The following is a 24,774-nucleotide window of genomic DNA, read 5'->3' on the forward strand; positions in this document are numbered from 1 at the left end:
GCTTTGGCCGTTTACATTGGCAGAGGATTTGACGTTGCATCCAGACCAGGGGAGCTTGGGCTAATACAAGATCCATTGTAGAGATGGTCCTATTCAGGAATCCCATTTGTACAGTCCCTTGTTTAGCATGCAGACTAGGAAATCCCACTCTAAACTACCCCACCTTGAGGGTAGGGCAAATATGACAGTGACACTTGAGACGGGGAACTGAGGCTTTGTCTTCAATGCTGAGATTACTTTCAATAACATTTGCAGAGAATGATCATGCCATGACAAAAATTGTATTGGGTGCTTCAAACAAGCACCCAATACAGGGGGTCTTGGAAGCAGGCAGTCTGTTGTCCTCACTGCAAGTGTAGTGCGGCAGTTAATAGGATGCTTGCAACAGAGGTAAGAGCCCCTGTAGTGTACAAGAGCCTGCAGGAAGAAAAAGGGCCATGACACGATTCCAGCATCGGGGGATGGGGTAGAATTTGTGTGTCGCTGCTGGAATAATTGGATGGTCTTACTAGGCCCCGTCTTAGAGCTTGCGGTAGCATAGCGAGCAGTCTCTGTTCTGCTTGGTTGGCTGCATGTGTCCGAGGGACAATCTGTGGTAGTGACTCAGCATTTATCTAAGGATTTCATTAACACTCTCACTTTACGTTGGTTTTATTTTTCCTCCAATAATTCTCATATCTAGCTCCTCTCCTTATAGCAACAGCTGTACTTTTGCCTTCGGGCCAAGAGAACATACTGCTTCCTGAAACTGAAGTGCCAGATGACAGAGGCTGCAAAAGATGAATATCCTTGTACTTCTCTTTTTTCAAGTGACTGGGTTATATGGTCCAGTTCTGCAGGGGACTGGGATATCTGGGAGTGTAGGCCATTTATAACCTCATGGGAGATATTTGGCAACTTGAAGTATCATCTTTTTTTAATATATGGACAAAGCAAGTATACAGTAATAATGCTTAGCTTTTACAGAGACCTCTTCATTCTTTGACCTCAAAGCAGTTTACAAAGCAAGATATTCTTATTTGTGTTTTAAGGATGGGGAAATGGAGGCTTGAGAAGGAGAGCTGGGAATAGAGCCTATGGGTGAGTTCTTGACTCTACTTATAAAACTCCTATTTTCATCAGAGACTGTGGCACAACCTCCATCTTGGCACAACCCAAGTTCTACTTTTATGGCAGCACTTGTACTGACTGTTAGGACAAAGCATCAAGGGCCCAAGTTCCAATCTGAGTGACAGCCATGCTACTCTTGTCTTCGTATATATTTATACCTGTTTCCACATAGGGTGTGGACACACGAATGCTTGGAGCTCTTTCAGAAGTGCAGTAGCTGGTATAGAACCTAATTGTTTTGTGTGAATGAGCTGAGAACAAATCAAATGCAACAAACCTACTCCAACTTTTACGACGCCTTCACCTGAGGTTAAAGGTGGAGTGGGTTTGCTACATTTGAATCATTCTCAGCTCCTTCTGCACAACTATCAGTGTACTAGGCTCTGCCCTTTCAAAACACTCCCCTTTTGAAAGGGTTTCAAGTGTTCTGTGTCCATACTCCTTAGTGCTCTAAATCAGGGGTGTCAAACTTGTACACGCCAATTGAATGACATGGGGCTGGCTACAGGCTTGTCTAGGGGCTGGATTGGGCCTGCGTGCTGGCCCCACATGCTGGATCCTCTGAGCAGAGCCAATCTGGCATGGACACCACATGCAGCATGCACCCCAGCCCAGCCCAGCCCAGCCCATGTGCTGTGTGCAGCGCATGCCCACCCCAGCTCTGAGTAGCACATGCCCTCCTTAGCCCCATTTACTGCACACAAGGCCGATCCAGTGTACTGCATGCAAGTCCACTCTAAGATCCATGGGCAGCACTGCAGGTGAGATGATAGGGCTTCCTGGGCCATATTTTTGACACCTTTGCTCTAAGTGAAGCTATTTCCCCCAGTTAAAATGTTCTGTATCCCATGACATTTTTCCTAGAGCAAAGATCCATTTATTTATAATTTGGTGGCATTCCCATGGTACAGGATGAAGAAGGTATACTTCTTTTGTATTTTTTGTATTTTTTCTCAATTCAAGTTACTGCATACAGTGATTCAAATTTGGTTTCTAGATGGGAAGTATTTGTGTTAGTCCATTCAGCTTGGTAAAAGCTTGCAGATTTGCTTTTGTTACTGAAATTTACATCTAGTTGTCTAGTAAACTTTACTGGCAGAATGTCTTAGTTATAAATATCTTGTCATTTCTAGGAAGACAGGAAGAAACAAAATGCCTTACGTTAATTCTTGTTTGAATAAGACAAGTCTATGGGCAGAATCATGGTAAACTTTCAGAGTATCAGAAAAGATGTGAAACCATAAGGAAGTATGGCTATAAATACTCCTACTGGCAGAATTACCCAGAACAGTATCAATTCAGCAGTTATTTCAGTTTGTCTAAAAAGGTAAATGGCAATAGTACTATTGATGGAAATGCAGCTGATAGTTAATAGTACTATTTTAGCACCTCCTGACAAAGAATTCCAGAGCACTTTAAAGGCATGACTCAATTAAGACTTGCAGCATTCCCGAGGGGCAGTTATAATGATCCATACTTTACAGTTGATGGGGAAAAATGAAGCTAAATGATTGGCTCAAGGTCAGATACCACCTTAGTCACAGGGACTGGAATAGAAGCCGGCGTCCTCACTCTTCTGCTCTCCTCCTCCTCAAACCCCTGGGCTGGAAGGTCCTGGCATGGGTTAAAATTCCAGCCATTCTTGTGGATGCACCTTCTCTGCAGTGACCATCAGTGGCTAGCAAGTGCTATAGCTGCATTGTTGTCAGTGCCCAATATCGAGGGAGTAAGCCACTTCTGGTTGGTGCAAATTGTACTGTATAACAGCCTACCCTGTATTCAGCAGGTCTTTGCAGCTTTGTGGCTGCCAAAGCTGCAGTTAGGTGATATTATGGCAAGCAGCTGGAATAAGGAAGGTATAAAGTGCTCCATCCAGCATGTAAAAAGGTTGCTGTGTTCCTGCCCATCACAGGTTTTATAAGATCTGACTTGTCCTTGTTTTGAGTAGTTTTGGAAATAATCAGGCCAAGATCTCCCAATCCATGAGCAACAGTCTCTGGTTAATGTATATTCCAGAAAATTCAGAATTTGGCTAGTACTGTTTTTTGTTTTATGGTCCCTTCTCTTCACCTTCACCCTAACTTCAAGCCCCTGATTTGAACATCACATTTAGCTTTAGTTTTATATTAAAAAACTCACTATCTCTGACAGTGGTGTGATCACACCTCTAAGACGTGTTATTGCTTGAATATGTCAGCTTTATTTTAGTGAACTTTGTAACTATAGTTTACGTCAAGACAGAAGCCACTTATGATCCAGGCACAATTAGAAAAATGTTAAACAATTTAACATTGTTTTACCCTGTTATAGCTATGCCCCATTGAACAAGATGACCTATTGCCTGCTTGAAATGAGCATTTATCTGTTTTTTATTCTTTGATGTTGTTGTAAAGTATTGTAAGCTTAGCTTAAATTCTTCCTTAAGTGTCTGCCTGTGGTGCATACATGGCTTTCTGTCATTTCTTCAAGCCCTCTTTTGTATGTAAATGACAGGGAAGTGTCCACCTGTCACCAAGATATTATTCCATTAGTAAGTTAAATGGATGCTGGTTGCAGAAACAGAGACACTTTCCCCCTCCTTTCATTTGTTGGTTTATGCAAGTTTCTTCTATGTCACTCCATTCTGATTTCACTGCTGTTCTGTACCAGCCTAATTTCACTAATGCTGTATTTTCCACATTCCGTCTTCAGGAAAATGAAACCAGTTGTGCCTCCAACAATCTCACTCTTACATATTTTCCCAAAATGGGTGTTCTGTATAATTTGCACTGAAATCTACCCCTTCTGGCTTTGGTGAGCCATGAAGTCATCAAAAATATTGACATTTCAAGTATTATAACTGGCATGTGAATTAGCACTTTTGGAAATGAACAGGGCCACTCACAGCTTGTTTTAGGCTCTCTGCAAACTGTGTCAAATAGGAACTGCATCAGTTTCATTCAGTTCAGTGTGTTTGAGGAAGAGCACCTGATGCTCAAAAGCTGTCTCAGCTATGCAGTTGGTTCATTAAAAGATATCACAAAAGCTTTGCCTCTTGATGTTCCCTGGTCACACCTAGAACAAGACTTCAACCCTTCATAAAAATAGTAGGGTCAGAGTATTGTCATAGCTGTGATGGTCAAGGAAGTGTACAAGAGGCAAGGGGGTTTGTGATACCTTGTATAGCTGGGACAGCTGTTGGACCAGCTTTTGGGCACTGAGTGCCCTTCTTCAGGACGTCTGAGGAAAGATTTCAAGTACCAGCTTTGAAAGCTGAATTTATGGAGAACAATTAAGTCCATGTCCCTACCAACTCCCAAGCAATCTTTTATGTTCCATCCCGTGTGGGAGTGAATGTCACACTTTTAGAAGTGTTGTAACTGTTACTTTAGAAATATTAGTACAGCAACCTATTCTGTTTCATGCATTGAGATTTACATTTGCCTTCAGACCTCAGTAGCTACATCTCTGTTTCTGCTTGATAGTGAGTTCTGCCATTTGGTAACTCTCTGTTTGTTAGCGTATGCTTACTACTATATGTTATCAAATATTAATCAGATGCAAATGTAAGTTTGATTTCACTATGCTAACATCTTCACCACAATTATAAAATACTAGCTGTCATTCCCTTTAGCAAGAGAATTTCTTTCATGTGAAAAGGCATTGAGAGTTTTCCTTGTGTCAGCTAATACATGTGAGAGAATTAACTACACAATGAAATCTAGCTTGTAGTAAAAGCCATCATCTATTTGACCTAGTTTTAACAAGTGCCTTTTTTAAAAGCAGCTGGCTAAGTAAGCAGATGTTCTGGCTCAGGTCAATCCAGTAGTAAAACAGCATAAAGTGGCAAAAAAACGTGCTTCATTAAAATAAACAGCTGACAGAAGAAATGTTTGTTTAGTAACATATGCCTAACTTCAATGGCAGATATTTCAGCTCTAAATATGAGTGTTCAGCATCTCTTGAACAATGTTACACAGCATTATTTGAAACAGGAAAGTGCTTGTTTTGTACTTCCTTAAGGAAGAGGAGATGCATTTGTTGAACTGGTAGTTCTAAATCCTCGATTGGGAAACTGCTGTACACACCACATAGGAGGTATGTCCTTATAAAAATGCTTTTACAAATGCATAGAAAGGCACTTTCATTCACACAGGCAAAAGAGCAAATCTTATTGCAAGACTGGACGTTCAATTTATTTTGATCACACTGGTGTGAATTCATGACCAGCAAAACATAAACGTAGTTGGTCTTTCTTCCCCCAAGACAAACAGATTCATGCAATATTGTTCAGGTATTTTCAGACCTGCTCTTTGGGGATCTGTAGGAGTTCCTAGACTCTGCTAGCTTTGGAAACCTTACAGTTGGCCTTGCCTTTCATTTTTAAAAATTTAAAGTTTCTAGTCTTTTTGCTTGCAGAAAGAGGTGTGAAAATGGGAAGTGATCTCTCTACTGGAAGTTCAGTGCTGTTAGGTTTCAGGGAGGGGGCTGTCACATGGGAGCTATTTTTATGTGCCTGCCTTTGCTATTGAAAAGGGCAACCAAGTATGATGGGAGGCACCCTCACCACTAAATTGTGCCTACCACATTAAATCCACCAGTTCTTACCCCATCCACTGCCAACTGCCACCAATGAAACAGTTCCCATCGTCTCTGCGTACCTTCTGCAGCTGCACGTGCCTTGCATCTTGTCTTAAATATTCAAAGGACAGACCATGGTTGGTGATAGTTCTTTAATGAGTTGAGTCAGTTCCTCACAAGTTTTCTCTAGACAGTCCCCTTTCTTTTGCATCAAGGAAAGTCCAGTATAGGTGGTCCTCCTCGATACAATTATGGTAATGCTGCAAGATTCTGTCTTGCTCACATCCCATCCTATAGGTACTCAGTCTAGCACTGATAGCATTAATGTCTGTGCCCCTAGTTTGCAGTCACTACCTGAGTTAATGTGGCCTTTGGCTACAAGTAGGAGGAGAAAGCTCAACACTATGTAAGGTCTACTAGTAATCTAGGTTAAGAGTGTCCTTTGTCTTAATCGCACCTGTGACTAGCTCCACCTTGGTCCTTAAGCATCAGTCCCTTACATTCTTATGTACTCTGATATCCAAAAGATGAGTTTGTATCTCTTGTGGATATACCTGAGCTAGCTTTAAAATAGCTCACCCAGGTATGTGAAACAGTGCAGACCAGTGGCTTTCAACCATTTTTTCATTTGTGGACCCCTAAAAATCTTGATTGGAGGTGTGGACCCCTTTGAGTTTTAAGTGTAGGTATTCACATACTTTTGACTGACTACAGTAATTTTTCATGGATCCCTTAGTCTGCAAACCACAGGTTTGAAAACTACCGGTGTAGACCACAGAAGAACAGGGTTCAGTACAGGCTGCAAAATCAGCTCTCCTTCTGCCATAGATAGGTACTTGAGCTCAGTACCTTGTTGCTCCAGTTAGTAGGGCTCTGCAAAACTGATTTGATGGAACAGTGTTTCATTTTGAGCTTAATTTAGTTTCGAAAGCACTGTTCCATTTTGCTTAATCAAAACCGTTTTGCTGTTTCAGTGTTTTGCCTGTGGGTTATTATGGGGAAACATAAAATGCAACAGGCAAGCAGATCGGGGTCTTGCCCACACCCCGGAGTGGGCTGCGGGGGCTGTGCCGAAGTCCTCCCAGGGTTGCAAGCCCCCGATCTGCCTGCCAGATGAGAGAAGCCAGGCGCTGCCACCTGGGACCGGCGCTGGGAACATCGGTGCTGCTGCCAGTCTCAGGTGGCTGTGCCTACTCTTCTCGTTCAGCAGGCAGATTGAGGCACAGCCCCTGCAGCCCTCCCAGGGGTGCGGACAAGTCCCTGATCTGCCTGTCGGATGAGAGGAGGTGGGGACTGGTGCCAGGAAGATTGGTGCTGCTGCTGACCCCAGGCAGCAGTACCCAGCTCCTGTCATCTGGCAGGCAGATTGGGGGCCCGCACCCCCGGGAGGACTCTGGCACAGCCCTTGCCACCCTCCTGGGGGTGCGGGCAAGCCCCCGATCTGCCTGCTGAATGAGTGGAGGCGGGGACCAGCGCTGGGAAGATCGGACCGGCCACCGGACCCAGCAGTAGCACACAGCTCCTGTCAGCCAGCAGACAGATTGGGGCCTGCTGGCACCCCTAGGAGGCCTGCGGTGGCTGTGCCAAAGTCCTCTCAGTGGTGTGTGCCCCCAATCTTCCTGCTGGATGACAGAAGCCAGGTGCTGCTGCCAGGGGCCAGCGGCAGCACCAATCTTTTTGCCGCTGGGTGTGGGCTGTGCCCAGCACCAGTCTGTCTGTCATCTGGTAGGCAGATCGGGGGCTCACACCCTTGGGGAGGACTCTAGCACAGACCCCTGCAGCCCTCTTGGAGGTGAGGGCGAGCCCCTGATGTGCCTGACAGATGACAGGTGGCAGGTGCTGCCAGCTGGGGTTGCCACTCAGCCTGGCTTTGAAACTCGAAATGTTTTGAAACTTTTGAAATGTTTCGAGTTCCCTTGTTTCGTTTTGAAGCTGGTTCAAAGGCTTTTGTTTCATTTCAGTTTTACTGTTTCGAAACAGCTTTGAAACGAAACGCCAGGTGAAATTTCACCCCTACCAGTTAGTTCTCAGTCCCAAAGGTAGCTAGTTTATAGCTAACTCCAGTGTACCTGTATCAGATGCAATCATACCATTTGATTTCAGTGTAGACTTAGACTAAAGTTTTCTGTAAAAGGACATATGACACCCAGGGGAAGGATGTTTACTTAGTAATAGTTGCATAGTTTATAAAATATAACAGAGTGTAGAAATCTTCCAATGGCTGCAATTCTAATTATCCTTCTGCCTGTATCTTACTCCTACTCTATCTTCCTGTTTACTTTGACACAGCAGAAACCAATTTGTGTGTGTGTGTGTGTGGTTTTTAGCAATTAATTAGCTTACCCAGTTGTTTGGAAGGAGTAAGGCATTTTTTTTTTCAGCAGGAGCTTGTCTTTGAGCCTGAACAGTGTGCAGGGACAATATTGATAGTTTTTCGGACTTCAGTGTGGAACACGCCGAGTGACAGCCTTATCTTCATTTTCCCCAGCTTAGCATCGGACAAAGTAGGCTGTTGCCTACTAAAACCCGTACCTCTCTCACCCAGTTAGGCTCTAAGGGCATTTATATGTGTGCTCTGGGTGTGGGAGTGCAGGGGGTGCTTTAATTAGAGTGGCTCCGAGAACTGATCTAATTAAAGTGCCCAGAGCATCTTGTGAATCAGCATCCCTGTGCTTAAAAATGGCAGCAGGGACACTTTAAGTAAAGCTCATCCAACGAGCTTTAGTTAAAGCGCCCCCACTGCCATTTTTAAGTGCAGAGACGCTGATGCACGAGACCCGAGTAGTCTGCAGTATGGTAATTACCACGCTTCAGCAGATTCAATTAATCGAGCCTGCTCCACTGCGCTGTCCCATTCTGCCCTGCCTTCTGCCTTTCCTCAACTGTAGGAAAAAAGCAGATTTCAAAAGGGAGACTGCAATACTATGTGGATAGAGAGCTGAGCTGGGATGGGAGAGACCTCCATTTTCTTTCAGACTCTGGTCTGCAGCAAGACTTTGGGCAAGTCATTTTGCTTCATTTTGCCTTGGTTTCCTCCTGTGTAAAACAGGGCTAAGGGTGTGGAGCTCCTTCCAAAAGTGCTTTGAGATCTAGTGATAGAGACTGCTGTAGGAGAGCTGGGTGTTGTTATTAAAAGCTGCTGCCACTTGAACTTCATTCAAGGGCATCTCGGGCCATTTCTCATACATTACATATTGCTGATTCTGAACCTGACTTTTTACTGCGTGGGAGCTAGGTGAAGCTCTGTAGTTTAAAGCACTCTCTTGTTTCTAGACAGCTTTCCAGGACAAAAAATTAAGAGCACTTTCCTCAGATAAAAGGCTTTTTGTTCACATAGATGTCTTAATGTGCTACCTCAGGGCAAATGCAGGATCTGTTTGCTGTTCCTACTGCAGTTACTTTAAATTTCTGCCTTAGTAAGGAAATTTGTACTCTGTTGAGAATTACATTGGTGTACTTGGGGCTCTGAGAGCCAAAGAAGTAGGTGAGTCACGGGAAGCCTCACATCTCTTGTTGGTGTATGTTTGCAAATATAATTTTAATCAGTACACTGTACTCCTAAAGGTAGATCATGAAGTTACAGTAAGAATTAAAGAGAATCACCAAATAGATAAATTAAAGCAAACCAATTCCCTTTACCCATTTTCAATCAGAGGTAATGAATTCATAGATTAAGATTTTTGTACAACTAGGTGGCTAAGGCTAAACTTCTAATCTAAGTCCATTGTTAGAGAAAACTGCTGATTTCTATGGGCTTTGGATCTTGTCCTTAACACAGTGCAGGTATACATCTAAATTGCTGCTTGCTGTTGTCCATCAACTGTTCTGTATAAAGTAATAGTTTCAGCTGCTGGTAATTTCTGAATTTTGCAAATCATCTGATGCTGTTTCTGTAATTCGCCGTTAATTTAGCCCAAAAAATGGGTATGTTGCTAACCCAATCCTGCTATTTGCCATTGTTGTTGTTTTACCCATAGGCTTTTGTACCAGCTTTGTTACTTTAATATCTGAGCAGTTCATATGATGATAATTTATCCCTGTGTGCTTCTGTGAAGTGGAAGTATTGCTCCTATCTTGCAGACCTGGCTAGTTTTAATCTTGTAAATGATTTTATGGAACTCACCAGTCCTGTGAAAAACTGACAAAGATTTGATCCCATTTCTTCAGTGCAATGCAGTTGAGTGAAGGAAGCATCTAATGTCATGTTCCAGTTCAGCAAAGCACTGCAGTGGGTGTGCTTTAAGTATGTACTCGAGTCTCAATGACTCCATCGGGACCTACGCAGGGTTCTTGCGCTTTGCCGAGTAGGAGACTTAACTAAAGCATTTTTAACTCGGGTCTTATTCCTTAAATGGAATATAACTCAATTTCTTATTACAGAAGATTCAGAGAATGTTTTTGTGACCTGTGTGATCTACTGTCATTACAAAAATGTCACATATATGTAGGTGCTGGAGGGGCCTAGACAGCTGTTAGGTATAAATGGTATGCCACCTCAAATACTTGGGTCTTCCTTCAAAGATCCTACCTATGGTTACTGACAGACGTGGCAAAAACAACAACAAAAATGCTTTACTGAAAGAGGAACCATGTCATTTTGACCTGGCTTGCCCAACGCCTGTTATAGATCATGCACTTCAGCAGAGCTTTTTGGTGCTTTTATCCAGTTGCTGATTCAATTAGCTGTTACAGGGGTTTTCAGCCTTTTTAGATCATTGTATCCCCAGCAGCCAGGCATGGAGCAGTGTACCCCCGGCCACAGATTTGGGGAGGGGGTTCTGTGCAGCCGGACACAGAGCAGCTGCAGCTGCCATGTGCGAGCTTCCCTCGCATCCGGCCAGGTGGGCAGCGCCCACGCAGCAGCGTGGGATGTTGTCAGCTCTCCGTCCCCGCCAGACGCGTACCCCCTAGGGCCATCTTGGGTACCCTCAGGGTACATGTAGCCCCAGTTGACAACCCCTGAGCTATTGGATAAAAGCACCAAAAAGCCCCTCTGAAGCGTACAGTCTATACCGACTTCGGGTGAACCAGATCAAACTGATGCAGTTCCTCTTCTGGGCAGGCGCTACACTTGGTGTGGGGGCACACTGAGTGAAATCAAAGCACTGTTTTGTTTGGGGGGGGCAGGGTTTCCACGTCTCTCAGTGGCCTAATATAATGCCAGACCATGTGCTTTCTTGCTCAATCTCCATTTCTAGATGGGAAGAGAGCTGGGTGGGGAGGTGTTATAACAGAGCTGTTTGTAGAAATCCAAAAAATGATGCGACTCCTGAGTTCGTGTGTCCTGATGCAGAACCTCAGCAAGGCACTTACTTGGTTTCCCGTATGAATGGAAACCAATGCACTCAGCAAATGGACTAGAAATTGCTGCATCTAAGGCAATTGCAGTGTTTACTGCAGTATTAGTTACTTTTGATTGGATTTGCGAAGTTCATTAGACTACAGCACAGTTTATTTTAAAAAAAAAAAAGAAAAGAAAATATACTGTTCCTTCCTGAATGTTGTCCTGGCCTTTATGCAATGCTTTTTGATAGAGTTTGTTGTTGTAATAATTAGGGATCCTGGTTTTCGCTGTTTAAAAATTGAAAATTCCATGAGAAAATCCCCAAATTCCCTGATTAACCCCCCATCCACATTTTTCTGTGATTAAAATGGAATGCCACTATACATACAGGTATCAATTTAATACAATGTTTTATTGATATATTTACAATTTTAAAGCAATTTGGAAGCCTCAGTCATTATAATAAAATAAATTCTAAATACTATACATTTTGGGGTTTGATTGTGGTTTTTTTATCATGGAAAAATCAGAGCTCCCCCTGCTACCTTCACTCACCAGGATGTGGGTCCAGCTGTGGCTGTTCCCCCTCCCTGTCACTGCTTTGTGGCTCTGAGCAATCCTGATAGGCCAGTGCCCTGCCCTTGCCCATGCTATTGCCCCTCACTCCCAAGCCACAGCCCCCCATTCCTGCTGGTGCCCCTCCTGACCCACAGCCCCCTGGCTCTGCCACTGCCCCTCGCTCCCAACCAGCAGTTCCCTGCCCCCTGGGCCACGTTGGTGCCCCTCACTCCCATCCTGCAGCCAGTCCCCCATCTCTGCCAGCGCCCCTCACTCCTGACTTGCCCCCTGCCCCCCCGGTGCCCCTTCACTCCTAAGCCACAGCACCCCCCCAGCCCTGCTGGTGCCCCTCACTCCTGACCTACAGCCTCCTGTCCCCCCCAGCCCTGCTGGAAGGGGCCCCCAGCTGCCCCCTTGTGTCTGGGTGGAGCACGATGGGTGCAGTGGCTCTGACTTCTGCAAGTGGTGGTGGAACAAGTCCAGCCCTGGCACAGGCTAGAGGTCTGTAGCACCCCCTGCCCTAAGCTGGGGCTCCCACGCTGTGCCAGTGGGCCTGAGTACTGCCTCTGCCCTCCTCCCTCCCGTGTCTCCCAGCTGTCCTGCTCCTGCAAGCACAGGTGCTGGCCTCTGTGCCACCAACCCAGCCAAGCAGCTCCCTGCCACTCCTGAAGGGCCTCCCCACCCCTTTCCCCCACTGAAGGGGTAGGTGCCTTCCCCCTGCCACAGCCCCAGCACTTGGACACTTCCCTTTCACTCAGAAGTCTCTTTGCCACAGCTTCCCTGCTCCAGGAGTGGTCCCCTTGAAAGAAAGATGAAACAGTAATGGAAAAGCCGTATCGCTTGTTCTCTGGATAAGTAGAGGGTTTAATTGTTCCATTGCAGTCAATTCAGTGCCTTCCTGCAAGCCCAGCATTTGGTTAAAGGGTTTATCTGAGCAAACGGAGGATGTTTTTGATTTTATGCAGTGTTTGGCCAAGTTTACTGAGAGCTTCAGTAGAGGCCCTTGCAAGGCCTTTTAAGGTGAAGAAGCAATCTGTAAGGGGCCAGCAAAGAGCTGGCCCTTGTTGCTGGCTCCCTGCAAAGAGGGCCAGCTGTTCTGTTGTGAAGGAGTCTGGCTCTCTATTGACTGCAGTGGAATTATACTAATAAACCAGCAGAGACTTTGGCTTAGCATGTTTAAAAAAACCCTAAAACAAACTAATATCCATGTTATGGACCAGTTGCCTAATTAAGCAGTCTCTTAAGCATTCAGCCTCTATCAACAAATTCCGCTCCTAATGTGCTTTCCCTTCTTACTGCCTTCCTCTCTGTGCCTCTTCAGTAGCCTTCTGCAAGTGCAGGGAATGATTTTTGCAAACATGCCAGTAAGTAACCTGATTCAAAGGAGTAGTCCTACCTGAAGTCAATCCAGAGCACAGTTCTTTGCAGGACCAGGTTCATAATCCATTGTGCCTCCCGTATCTTGCCTTTCCTTAGGGCCCCAGCAGTTTTTGCTGCTATTAAATTCCACCTAGTCATGCAGCTAATACCATCAAAATTAATGGAACCATCTGTGAATGAAGGTGCTACTAAGCATAAATTGGATACATTCAGTGTAAACCTCTCTGTGAAGTCTTGGGCCTGACATGTGACTTCACTTTTGATCCTATGAGTCTCTTCAGCTATAATCCTATATCCATTCCCCCTTTCATTTGGCTTTATAGTGGCAAAGTCATGAATAAGGACACAAAGTGTATATTTATGGTCATAAGTAAACAGTTCCTAACCCCCCCCCCACCAAAACCCTATTTTATTTAACCTAAATTAATTTTATGCGAACTGTAGGTTGCAGATGCAATCAGTAACTAAAACGCTATGGTGACAAGTGCAGATTGTGGACCTAGCATAAGCCTAACTGATGGAGAATGTGTGCTTATGCTTGTATGTACTGAAGTGCGCAATATATAATCAACAAGCAGTAGTATGGGAAAGTAGAATATTGTCTTGTTAGCGATGACCATAAATCAAGATGAAAAGAATACAGAAGCACCATTCCATAATAGTAAAAGAAGGAGATTACAGTTGTGGAAGGGAGGATTTTTAACGTTCAGGGATATAAATCTAGTCTAATTTACACCTTCCTAGTTTGTAAGAAAACTGGTCCAGTTCCATCCAGTTCCCAAAGTTTCAATGAAACTAAGAAATGTAAGTAAAACCAAAGAATATTTCTGACCTGGGTGGCGGTATTTAAAGGATTTGTAATTGGTCTTTAATTTTGTGTTTAAAGGTAATCATTAAGGGAATTATAGCTGTACTTTCATTTGTATCAAAGCTTGCAAAAGAGGTCCTGATTATAGATGGGATGTCGTCTTGTTTCTAAAGACTGAGTGGTCCAGAGTTTTTGGTAACAAAGCAAACAAGTTCCCCACTGTGAAAAAATCCTGGGATTATGTCTCTGTATGTTGCCATTCATATCTATATCTTTTAAGTCAGTGATGAACAGAATCAGAGAAATTCTGTCCTCTCCTGTGTGTATAGCACTGGTGTTGTTAGAGGAATCTGCAGAGGGCTGAGGGAAGAATATGTTTTGCACAGATATAATGGCCTTCTGCTGCCCCCCATCCTAGACTCTGGCACATGGAGGGATGGGGATTCTGAGCTAATTCAAACTGGAGCTGCCCATAGGCAAGAAATGGGAGGCTTACAGATTGGGCCCATTTCTGACCCTGGTACAATATGGCTTACGGCCACCCTGGCCTCCCTGAGCTGGGCCTACGCAGGTGTAGAAAACAGAATTTCAGCCTATAGGTAACTGAGAAGACGCAAGGACTCCAGCTGCAGAGATGCAGCTCAATCAGAAGACATACATTAGACTGGATAGTCTAACATCAGCACTAAGTGTGCCTCATGATCAGGGAGCCTAGTTTTCCATGGGGGGAAAAGGTGGAAAAAAAATCTCTGTTTAAAGCACATAAGACACTTTTTTTTCCATGACCGGCTGAAAGCATGGTGGCACCCCGTGGCAAGCTGTACCATTCTGCTCTTTCTTATTTTTGCCAACATTTTTATCTCTTGGCCAGTCAAAATCAAATCCCAACCCCGGTGGCAGCCTTAGGGGAAGGCAAACCAGATGGGGTGCCCTAAAGTGCAGGCTCCTGGGTTGTCAAATGACTCCAAAATTTTGCAACAAATGTGAGACTTGCTTGTAGGTCATCAAACTTACACCTCTAAGGGGCCCCAAGTGACTCTTGTCCAGGGCCCCAACAACCCTGATGCCACCATGCCTCCCCACTGCTGTTGATTGGCCAAGAGGCAAAAATGGCAGCAAAAATAAAAGAAAGCGGAAATCACACCGCTTGCCACGGGGTGCTGCCACGTTTTCAGTAGGTCATGGAAAAAGCGGGATTTCATGTCTGTCTGTGGTTTTCCATGCCAAGCAGAAAACCAGGATCCCTGTTCATGAGATCTTATGAAAGGTGATCTCTAGTACAATGGTTCTCAGCCCTTTCTGGCACCTCTCAAAACTTGTGGCTCTAAGGCTTCATTGGGTTTTTGACTACAGAAAAGTAACAGAGCAATTTTTCTGTTTCAGAGGACTTAGAAAGACCAGAGCAGGTCAGAATATTTTCAACACTACAGATTCCTATCTGAAATCTCTGGGTTTACGTTGTGAATCATGTGTAGGTGTTTGCAAACCTAACAGTGCTTGTACCTAGCATGGCACCCTGCAGCACTTTTAAAAGGATCCCATGCCACCCCAGGGTGGCATAGCACCCAGGTTAAGAATTACTGCTCTAAGTGCTGTGCAAGCCATATCTCAGAGAGTGGGGGAGGAAACTTAATATTTATAACTAGATAAAAGGAACAAAGCAAACTTTAGATTGAAAGGAAAGATAAACTCACTTTGTTTAATCACTTTGGTTGAGATTAAGTCTTGTGAATAGTACATTGTGATGATTGTTAAGTGTTCTACTGTTGTTGCAACTTCATTTACAGCACACTCAGAAAGGCTTAGTTAAAGGAGAGAAGAATTCCAGGTGAAGAGCTCTAATAACCCTGTGCAAAGAACAAGAGAGATTTCTGTTTTAAAATTTGAAATACTGTGGCAAACAGGTGCCAGAAGAGCCCAGGCTGCTGATGGCAGAAGAGAAGCATTAATCTGTTCTTTCCCACGTGGTACATCTGCAAGCCTTTTGGCAGTGAAGATTCAGACTGTTGCATATTCCAGAGATTTTTTTATTGGAATCTACATACAGGTGGGAGCAACCTGTCATACTCTGAGCAATCTTATTTGAAGATAAATTGAATGAAACAGAGGGTTACAGGTTGTACAACCTGAATTTATTGTATGAAGGAGTTGGAATCTCTCCTTGCTTCTGTTAAACATTTGATATTCTTCTCAAAGATATTTTTGAGAGAAAACACCCGATGTCTCTGAAATTACCTGCTATTTCCTTAATCCTGGTCCTGTAGAATAGACCAGACAGCAGCAGTAGTTTCCAGCTGTGGGTAGGAATGACCTAGTTAGGATCTCAGGCTAACTCGCAGTAGGACCCGGTGCCTCTGCTCCTCCTTGCCACCTGGGTGCCTTGCAGCATAAGGAAAGCCCTACCCTCTGCAGAAGCCCTACCCCCTGCCAGGGCCTGCCTGCTGAAGCCCCCACTCCCTGGCTGCAGAGCCCCTCGCTGCCAAAGTTTCCATTTCCCAGTTGAAGTACAGTGCCCACAAAGCCCCCTGCCACCAAAACCCCTTGGGCCAGGTCCAGCCCATGGGCCATAGGTTATCAGCATCTAGAATAAAGTATTTGTGCATTAAAGTAATGATGACATCATTTTGGTTATGTACTAACCAGGGCCTGTGAACATCTGAGCTTTCTTTAGGTGAGCATGGATCTCACTCCAGTCCATGGAGATGGGTGCTGTAGTCAAAGCCCTAAGCAGCACTTTATCTTAGAATCTGAAAGCCCCACTTTCACAGCCTGTCCAGGGTCTATCAGCTCTACTTCCTGCTCTATGGTAAAGCCCCCTACATTTATCAGATGTCTTGGTTTGGATCCTGCCCCCAATTTTTCTGAGCAGTTCCTGAATTTAATTCGAGAAAAGCTGGAGATGCAAGTGATACTGTTCTGTTTCCTGAAGTGCTGCTCTGGCCACTGGAATAGGCTGTAGATTCATGATTTATGGCTGAACAGACCCAGGTTATGGAAAAGGTTTTTAATTTAAACCATTTAGCTATCAGCTTCAGCAGCTGGAAAATCATGAATGAAAGCAGGAATAGAGGCTAGGTACCAGCAGCTCTCTATATTTGAGTTACGGAAGCAACACCAGCATATTGGACTCATTGTGAAAGAAGAAAAAAAAAGTATGATATTTGGTGGCAGGTTTGTGAGGCTAGTATTAAAGCATTGGGGTGAAGATTTAAATGGGGCTAAAAGATAGCACAAGGGGTCTGAGGCTCCAGGGTTCTTTTTGCTCTTTAGTTGTTTAAATGAAAGTGTCTTATAATTTAAAGATCATATATTTAGCTAGATTTTCTGTCTTTGTATGTCCACTGGTGTATACATAACTGTTTACCAGGGTGGATAAAAATATGACCTGTGTATATGTGTGTATGTATAAGTTAGATATTTTAAAATGTAATTATTTTCCTTTAAAAAGATTGTTTGCAATTATGACAAACTATTTGAAGGCCTGCATTTGTTTAATTTTAAAATATTTTAATGGATTAAACTAAGAAACAATATTCAAGGAATCCATTTGCTATCAAAGCTGTAAAGAAATTCAGGCCATTTAACATTTGGCTGTTGCTGGCGTAGCAGCTGGAAGCAGATTTTTTTTTTTAAGCACTAAACCGACCTTTGGTGGTAATAGCCTCTTCTGTATGTGGAAAGAAATTTTAGTTCATTTTCGCTCTCAATTATTCAGTTAGTTCAGTTTGATGATTCGTTTTAAGTTGAGAACTTTGGACTAGAAAAAGGAAAGCTTTTTCTCCACCATTCCAATCTTCAAATGAGTAAAAATGTAATATGAGAGAATGTGATTTACTAGTTCTAATATCCTGAAGACCATAATGATCAGGGAATAAAAACCACTTCAGTTTACTAGGTACAGATAGATAGTATTTACTTTATTGAATATATCTATTAGTTTAATAGCAAAATATGTTTTTGTTAAATTTGTATCTAATACATTTAATCTTATTTTATTTAAATAATAAAAACATTTTAAATGCTGTTCTTGTACAGTTTTACTTGAATTTGGATAGAAACTCAAATTAAACTTGACAAAGATCATAACATTAAAAAAACTAGTAAATAAGAATGTGTTTCTAAAATAAATTTAATAATTATCTGAATAAAGCTTTGTTAAACCATGTAGTAGCTTAAATGTATATAGATGTACTACTGCACCTAGGGAGGAAGAACCAGCAGCATACCTACAGGCTGGGAACTCCCTTCTCATCAGCACAGAAGCAGAAAAGGATCTTGGAGTCATTATAGACTCCAAGATGAACATGGGCTGGCAGTGTGGGGATGCAGTCAGGAAGGCCAACCGCACCTTGTCATGCATCCACAGATGCATCTCAAGCAGGTCCAAGAAGGTGATCCTCCCCCTCTGTGCAGCACTGGTCAGGCTGCAGCTGGAGTACTGCATCCAGTTCTGGGCGCCACACTTCAGGAGGGATGTGGACAACATAGAGAGGGTTCAGAGGAGGGTCACTCACATGATCGGGGGCAGCATGGCAGGTCCTACGAGGAGAGGCTACGGGACCTGTACCTGTTCAGCCTCCACAAGAGAAGGCTGAGGGGGGATCTGGTGGCCGTCTGTAAACTGGCCAAGGGAGACCAGCAGGCTATGGGAGAGGCCCTGTTCCCCCGAGTGCTACCGGGAGTAACAAGGAGTACCGTCCATAAGTTGACCGAGGGTAGATTCAGACCAGACATCAGGAGGCGCGACTTCACAGTCAGGGCAGCTAGGATCTAGAACCAAGTTCCAAGGGAAGTGGTGCTCACCCCTACCCTGGGGGTCTTTAAGAGGAGGCTAGATAATCATCTAGCCGGGGTCATTTGACCCCAGTACTCTTTCCTGCCATGGCAGGGGGTCGGCCTTGATGATCTGCTCAGGTCCCTTCTGACCCTACCTACTATGAAACTATGTAGGAAAGGCAAGGATTTCTTAGGGTGATATCTTTTATTGGACCAACTGCATTGTTGGGATAGAGTTAGACATGCATTTGAATGCAAGACATTTAGGTCACCGTATAGATGCAGGGTCAGACATAGGATGGCTTTTAGGATTTCAGTCTGTAAGTGCAATCTTGTCTCACCAAATGCAAGTTACTGAAGCAACATTAATGGGCCTTCACCTTAGCCTTAAGGGCTAAGCTGTAAAGAGGAGGAAAAAGAAGACGACCCATCACTTTTGACCTGTAGCCTATTGCTTAGGGCAGGAGGGTCAAACCCACAGAGCTGGTCTGCAGGCCAGATCAGATCCACTGACCAGCCCCACTCACCAGAGCCAGCACACAGGGCCAGGCCGGTGCTGGCATCTCATCCAGTGTATTTCTTAAACTAGCACTGCAAGCTGCACATACCGTGTACCAGTCCTGGTCTGGGGCTTGCATGTGGAGTTGACACAGGGCACTCTGTATATGAGGTACTCATGCCAGATGGGCGCTGCTTGCTGACTCTAGTACATGGAGCTGGTCTGTGGGCCCCATTCAGAACAGCCCCAGAGCCAGTGCACAAGGCTATTCCAGCAGGGCACCATATGTTTCTTCTTCAGCAATATATAAAATAAATAAAAGGGTTTAGTCCGCCTGTCTGTGTGTCTGTCCATGTGGGGCATGGCTTCAGCCAGTGCTGCATCAAGAATGATGGGCGGGGACTGAGTGCCACCACCCACCACCCCGCACCACCACTGCCTCCTGGGGTGGGGGCAGGGGTGGCGTGGGGCTGGACATGGAGCAGGGTGGGGAATGGCATGGGGCTGGACATAAAGCAGGGTGCGGGGGGGTGGCATGGGGCTGGACAAGGAGTGGTGGCAGTAGCTACTGCCTTGTGCAAAATCCCCCTTCTCCTCCTCCCCTCCCCCCGCCCCAGGAGGTGGTGGCGGCACAGGGTGGTGGGTGGTAGCGCTCCATCCCTGCCTGCCGTCCTCCACATCACTCTTGACGGGCAATTCGCTAGTCCGTCATAGTTGAGGATGATCATCTTCTGTGATCATCTTGTCTGTGGATCTGAAGATGGTTGACGAGGCCAATTCAGGACTAGCCATTTTCATGGAAGATGTCTGTGCATCATTTCTTTTATCATGGAGAAGTTGCTGCATGTCAGCTTCCATACGGTTCTTGACAAAACAGGACCTTAATCCAGTGGCAAGGAGGCCAAGACAGTTGAAGATCTCGTTCTGCTTCAGCTTTTGTCTGCCTGTGCGGCCGTTGAGATTCTAACATCTTTTGCTGCCTCCTCCACCATCAAGGACTTATAGGCCCATGGCAGACTTATTGTACTGGTGATTGTACTCACCATGTCACAGTACCATCAAAGGATATATGTGGCTTTTCAGGAGGGAGAGCATCGCTTTCTGCTGTCCCCACCGCATTGTGGTGGTGCTCCTGCTGCTGAGCCATGACTGCTTATTCAGCACCATATGCAATGTGCCATGGATCAGCCCCCTGTGCTGTGTTCAACGCGCAAACCTGATACAGCACTGCAAATAGCTTGCAGCATGCACTGGCCCTAGTCTGGGGCTTGTGCTGTATCCAATGTGTGGGGCTGGCACAGAGCGCTGCATGTTGTGCCCGTGCTAGACTGGCCCCCAGGCCTGCACTTGTAGCACCCACACTGGAGTGGCTTTATGCAGAGTGCACCCTAGACTGGGCCCCAGTCCTATATGCAGCACCTGTGGTTTTAGGTCTAGCCTGGTACAGCGCATGCAGTGCACAGCAAATGATTCCAAACACCACATGCGATGTGAGGCTGGTCTGAGACCCACGGGCCAGATTGTAGGGCTCTGTGGGCTGGAACTGGCCTGTGGGCTGTGTCTAGGTTGCGGTTCTTGCCTATGAAATGGGAGACTAGGGTTTTTAGGCCCCAGTGAGCAGGAAAGAATTTTAATTGCATTTCCTAAGAAAGTGTCCTAACCACCAGGTTAGCCAGGGCTCAGGGCATCCTCCATCCTCCATGTTGCAGCTGGGCCACTGAGAAAAAGAGAATGCAAGTCATGGACTAGAGAGATGCTCTCCCTTGGGAGGGAGGAAGTCCACCTGTAGCAATGAATAGGTTTGACCTTTCCCAGCATTTGAGCCACTCTGTTGCTGCCCGTAGGTTTTTTCCCCATCCCCAATCTCTTCCAGGAGCTTGTGGGTGTCATGTAAAAGTGATTTATGACATTTAAGCCTCTTAAGCCTCCATTTATTCAGGTCTTTAGTTAACAGTTGATGGAACAGGTGATTTTCATCATCTCTTGCCTCTATTGCTAGCAACCATGTTAGGGCCTGTCGTCTATCACTTGGTCAAATGCCTGAGAGTACCTCTGTGTGAGTGTAACTTGTGCCGCCTTGTGTCAGCACGTTGTTAAGTACAGCGTTGAGCATTTTAGTGTGACAACTTCTGGGCCATACAGGAACACGGTATTCTGCTGGACCGTGGTGGTTCTGAGCGCTTTGAAGTTGGCATGCCATGTTGTGCTGGCTAAACCTCTTAAGGCAGCTACTCGTGCAGAGGCTTTACTGCTGACTCTTAGGTAGGTTGGGGTATGCTCACGGGGAAGGATGTGGTTGCCTACTCTGCTATTTATTCAGCATGCTCTTGGCTTGATGATTGTCCAGCTGAAAGAGTGATGATACTGATTTATTGATGCTCAACATTTTTAAGCACCACTCATGATAATCAGCAATGAGTTCCATGCCAGTACTCAGTGTTTTCCAGTTCTGTCATGTCTATTTGGTGGGCTACTATGGTGACGTCGTCAGTGTACATGTATCACGTCGATGTTGTACGAGGGGCAGTCTGAGGTACATACATTGAAAAGTATTGGTGCTAGCACGGACCCTTGGTGGGGAGGCAGGGGGACTCCATTCTTTAAGTTTGTACTCTGCTTTTTTCTCCTTGGCTGGTAATGAGTTTGACTGATCTGCTAGACAACTTCATGATGAAAGCGCATAGATTGTGGTCAGGTATCATAGAGTGCAGTTTATATTTGATGCCTTGGTGTCATAGGTCAATAAAGACCTAATTTTGATACTAAATCTTGTATTCTCTTGACCTCATGAATAGCTCCCCAAAGCACAAAAAAGCATGTAATTTTACCTTGAACAATTCAGATAGAATAAATGCAAGTATGAACATCAAACCAGGAGTCAGGCAGTGAACCTTGTGAGATTTCTTTGATTGTACTCGCAAGTTTTTTCCTTGACTTCCATAAGGATGTCTTTCAGGCAGGTATATTCCTTTATTCTGCTTTCTTGAATTTATTTACTTTTGAAGTGTGAAGCAAACAGAGCTGAACATTTCCACATGTAGCCTAGTTCTTAATATGTCAGGGTTTATCATGGATCCATTCCTCTGAGAAATCTAGAATCCCCCTCAAACGCATGGTCAGTGCAATGCCCCGGTCAACGGTTCCTTTGTCTTACTCTAATGACTTGCCTGTATATGAATGCACTGCTGCCTGCAAACTGACAGAGCTATGGCAGAAGATTTAACAGTCGGGGGTCTGGAATTTAGAAAGGTTTAGAGGTTCCAGGTTTACTTCCAACTGACAAAAGACCCAGATTGATGATGATGATGAATACTCATCTGGATGTACTCCCCGCTGGTGGTTTATGTTGCTTAGATTATATTCAGGTTGAGGGTTTTCCGGTGTGGATAGTCTCTGCTCCCAGAAGTGTTTATGAATTTTATTCTAAGATTGTCTGATGCATAAACAGGTGCCCAGCACTGGGTTCAGCTTTCCAAAAGGCAGGTATTATAAGACTCAGCAGATTAATTCCTGATTTCCACACTCCTCACCCTCACCACCATTTTTTTGCATCAAGTTCTTATTCCCCCAGACCTCACTGCCCCCTGTTTACGTTAATAAAAACTATGGTCTTTAGCCAGGATTGCTGGGAGATATTTTTTTGCCAAGTAATGTTTTCACTCCAAAATGCAGTTCTGGCTTTTCCCCAAAACTACTAATGAATTCCAATTTGGTGAACTGTTTTGCCCCCCAAATGTGGTAAATATTGCAAATGTTGAAATGATCCATTTTGGCATGTTCAGGACTTTGATTTTTTGGTAGGAAGGATGTAACTTTGTCAGGGGACATAAGTATTACTCCAGAACTAGTGGAGGAGATGGTGGTATCAGGCCCCAGGCTGGGATGTGAGAGTCTTGAGTTTGAACTCATGGATATATGCCTTTGTTGGTAAGAGAGAGCATTTTCTGAGTGGCACCTAAGTCCCCTTGTAAAACTAGGCCTTTCATAGTTTCATAGTTGTTAGGGGCTGGAAAGGACCTTACAGATCATTGGGTCCAGTCCCCCTGCTGGGTTCAGATGACCCCAACTTTGTTTAATCCCTGTGCTGCTGTTAAAAATGTAATTCAAACGCACCTAATTAGAATGAAAAACTCAGTTTTGGATTAAACCAAACTTTTGGTTCAGTCTGAAACACATTTTCCCCATTAGTTTGATCCAATATTATTTTTTTAGTATGGCTACCAAGCTAACAAGTAAGTAAATTATTAGCACAGCTAATCTTGTCAGCTGCTTGTCATTGTACGATGGTTTCACATATCACTCATCTCTGAGACGTACATTAGAATCTCTGAATAAACTGCTATGCATTTGTTTTGAGTGGGGTGAAATTATTAACCTTATTAACAAAGACTCTTCTTTACATGAAGATTGTATATGGTTTTCTAAAGTATATTCTGTTGGTGCAAGCACACTGCCACCCATCCACATAATGAACAGGTTTAATGGAAAGTTGCGCTCCTTATGACTTACAGGTTCCAGTGGTCTCTTCCCCCTCTCTTCTGTCTCTGAACAGTTGCTTGAATTTCAGGTAGGAAGTGAATTACTATTGTCACTAAAAATGTAGCAATTTACCCATCACAAGACTTGTGTTTGGGTTGAGGCTTTTAATAATCAAAGTGCATTGGATGTAGGCTTGGACTGTGGTGTAGTATGGGTCTCTGGCGCCTAGGAGCCAATGCTTCCATTTCCCCGGCACCCCGTCATCCCCAGCCAATCTCTGGAGGAGGGAGGAGGCCCTGGTGGATGATCGCTGAGTCGGCACCTGGGGGCATCCTGCCGCCCCTCCTGTTGCTATGCGACTGGGCTTGGATAAACTGGAGGGCTATACTGTACTTTGCTCGTTGACCCCCCTCACTTGGGATTCTGGAGGTGTAAGATCTATTCCCAGCTCTACCCCTCGGTGTGCCTTTTTTCCCTTCACTTCCTTTGTTTATATCTACTTTTATAAACTTTTCTGGGCAAGGGATGTTGCCTGTTATATGTTTATTTAGCACTTGAATCATCTAGTGATGACTATAGACAAACAAAGTGCTGAATTGAATAGGCTACCACCTAATTATTTATTTAAAATATAATTTCAGTGAATATTTGCATAACAGTAGTGCCTACAGGCTTCATTTGGGGATCAGGTCTCTGTTGCGCAACACACATGAACCACCACCAAATAGATGCAATTTTGGGGAAAACATATGAATATCATCTGACTATAGGGAGAAGAACTACTGCATGTGTTATAAGAGAGGGGACCCGCCTTTTTGGCAGGTGTGCCACAAATTAGCCGTGCACCATTCCCAAGTGCTGCTCTTGTCCTGTTCTCCTGCCTGATCTGTTGTTCTGCTTTCCGCTTCTTTCCCTGTAGCCCAGTCTGCTACTCTGCTTTGTGCTCCCTTCCCTATCTACCACTGTGCTCTGCTACATGTCACACAGAAGGCCTATGCCCCTGATGGCACCCGAGCCACAGGTTGGCCGTCCCTACACTGTACAGTGCCATGTGGTATAGTCTAATGACACTTGTTTTTCTGTGGTGGGGAACGGGAGAATAATTCATTAGAACAGTAGAACAATTAGCTGGAAACAAGAACCTACTGCAAGCACCAACATTTTGCAGTTAAGTGCAGGTCATGTATCTTTACCCTGTACTTCTGAAAATTTAGGAAAGCATTTAAACTGGTTGTGTATGAAAAAAGAATATAAATATAAGGATCTACTGAAATTGGAATTTTGTAGATTTTGTGAAATCCAGTATTGCCCATGAAACTG

The 24,774-nt window shown here is 44.5% G+C and overlaps 2 protein-coding genes across 8 annotated transcripts in view; both read left to right on the forward strand.

The window, feature by feature from the left end:
- EML1 (EMAP like 1) overlaps positions 1-24,774 on the forward strand; it is a 338,018-nt gene that overhangs the window by 258,008 nt on the left and 55,236 nt on the right. The window contains exon 23 of one of the 6 annotated variants that reach the window (XM_090034005.1): positions 1,032-1,080. The exons of the other annotated variants lie outside the window; for them this stretch is intronic. The gene's annotated coding sequence lies outside the window, so the exon portion shown is untranslated. Of the gene's footprint in view, positions 1-1,031; positions 1,081-24,774 lie in introns of those variants that run through there. 6 annotated transcript variants of the gene reach the window in all.
- Positions 1-24,774, forward strand: part of EVL (Enah/Vasp-like) — a 206,019-nt gene that overhangs the window by 11,178 nt on the left and 170,067 nt on the right. The gene's annotated exons all lie outside the window — the stretch shown is intronic.

The sequence above is a fragment of the Crocodylus siamensis genome, chromosome 2 (genome assembly GCF_052110815.1).
Source record: "Crocodylus siamensis isolate JL-2025a chromosome 2, ASM5211081v1, whole genome shotgun sequence".
NCBI classification, from domain to species: Eukaryota; Metazoa; Chordata; order Crocodylia; family Crocodylidae; genus Crocodylus; species Crocodylus siamensis.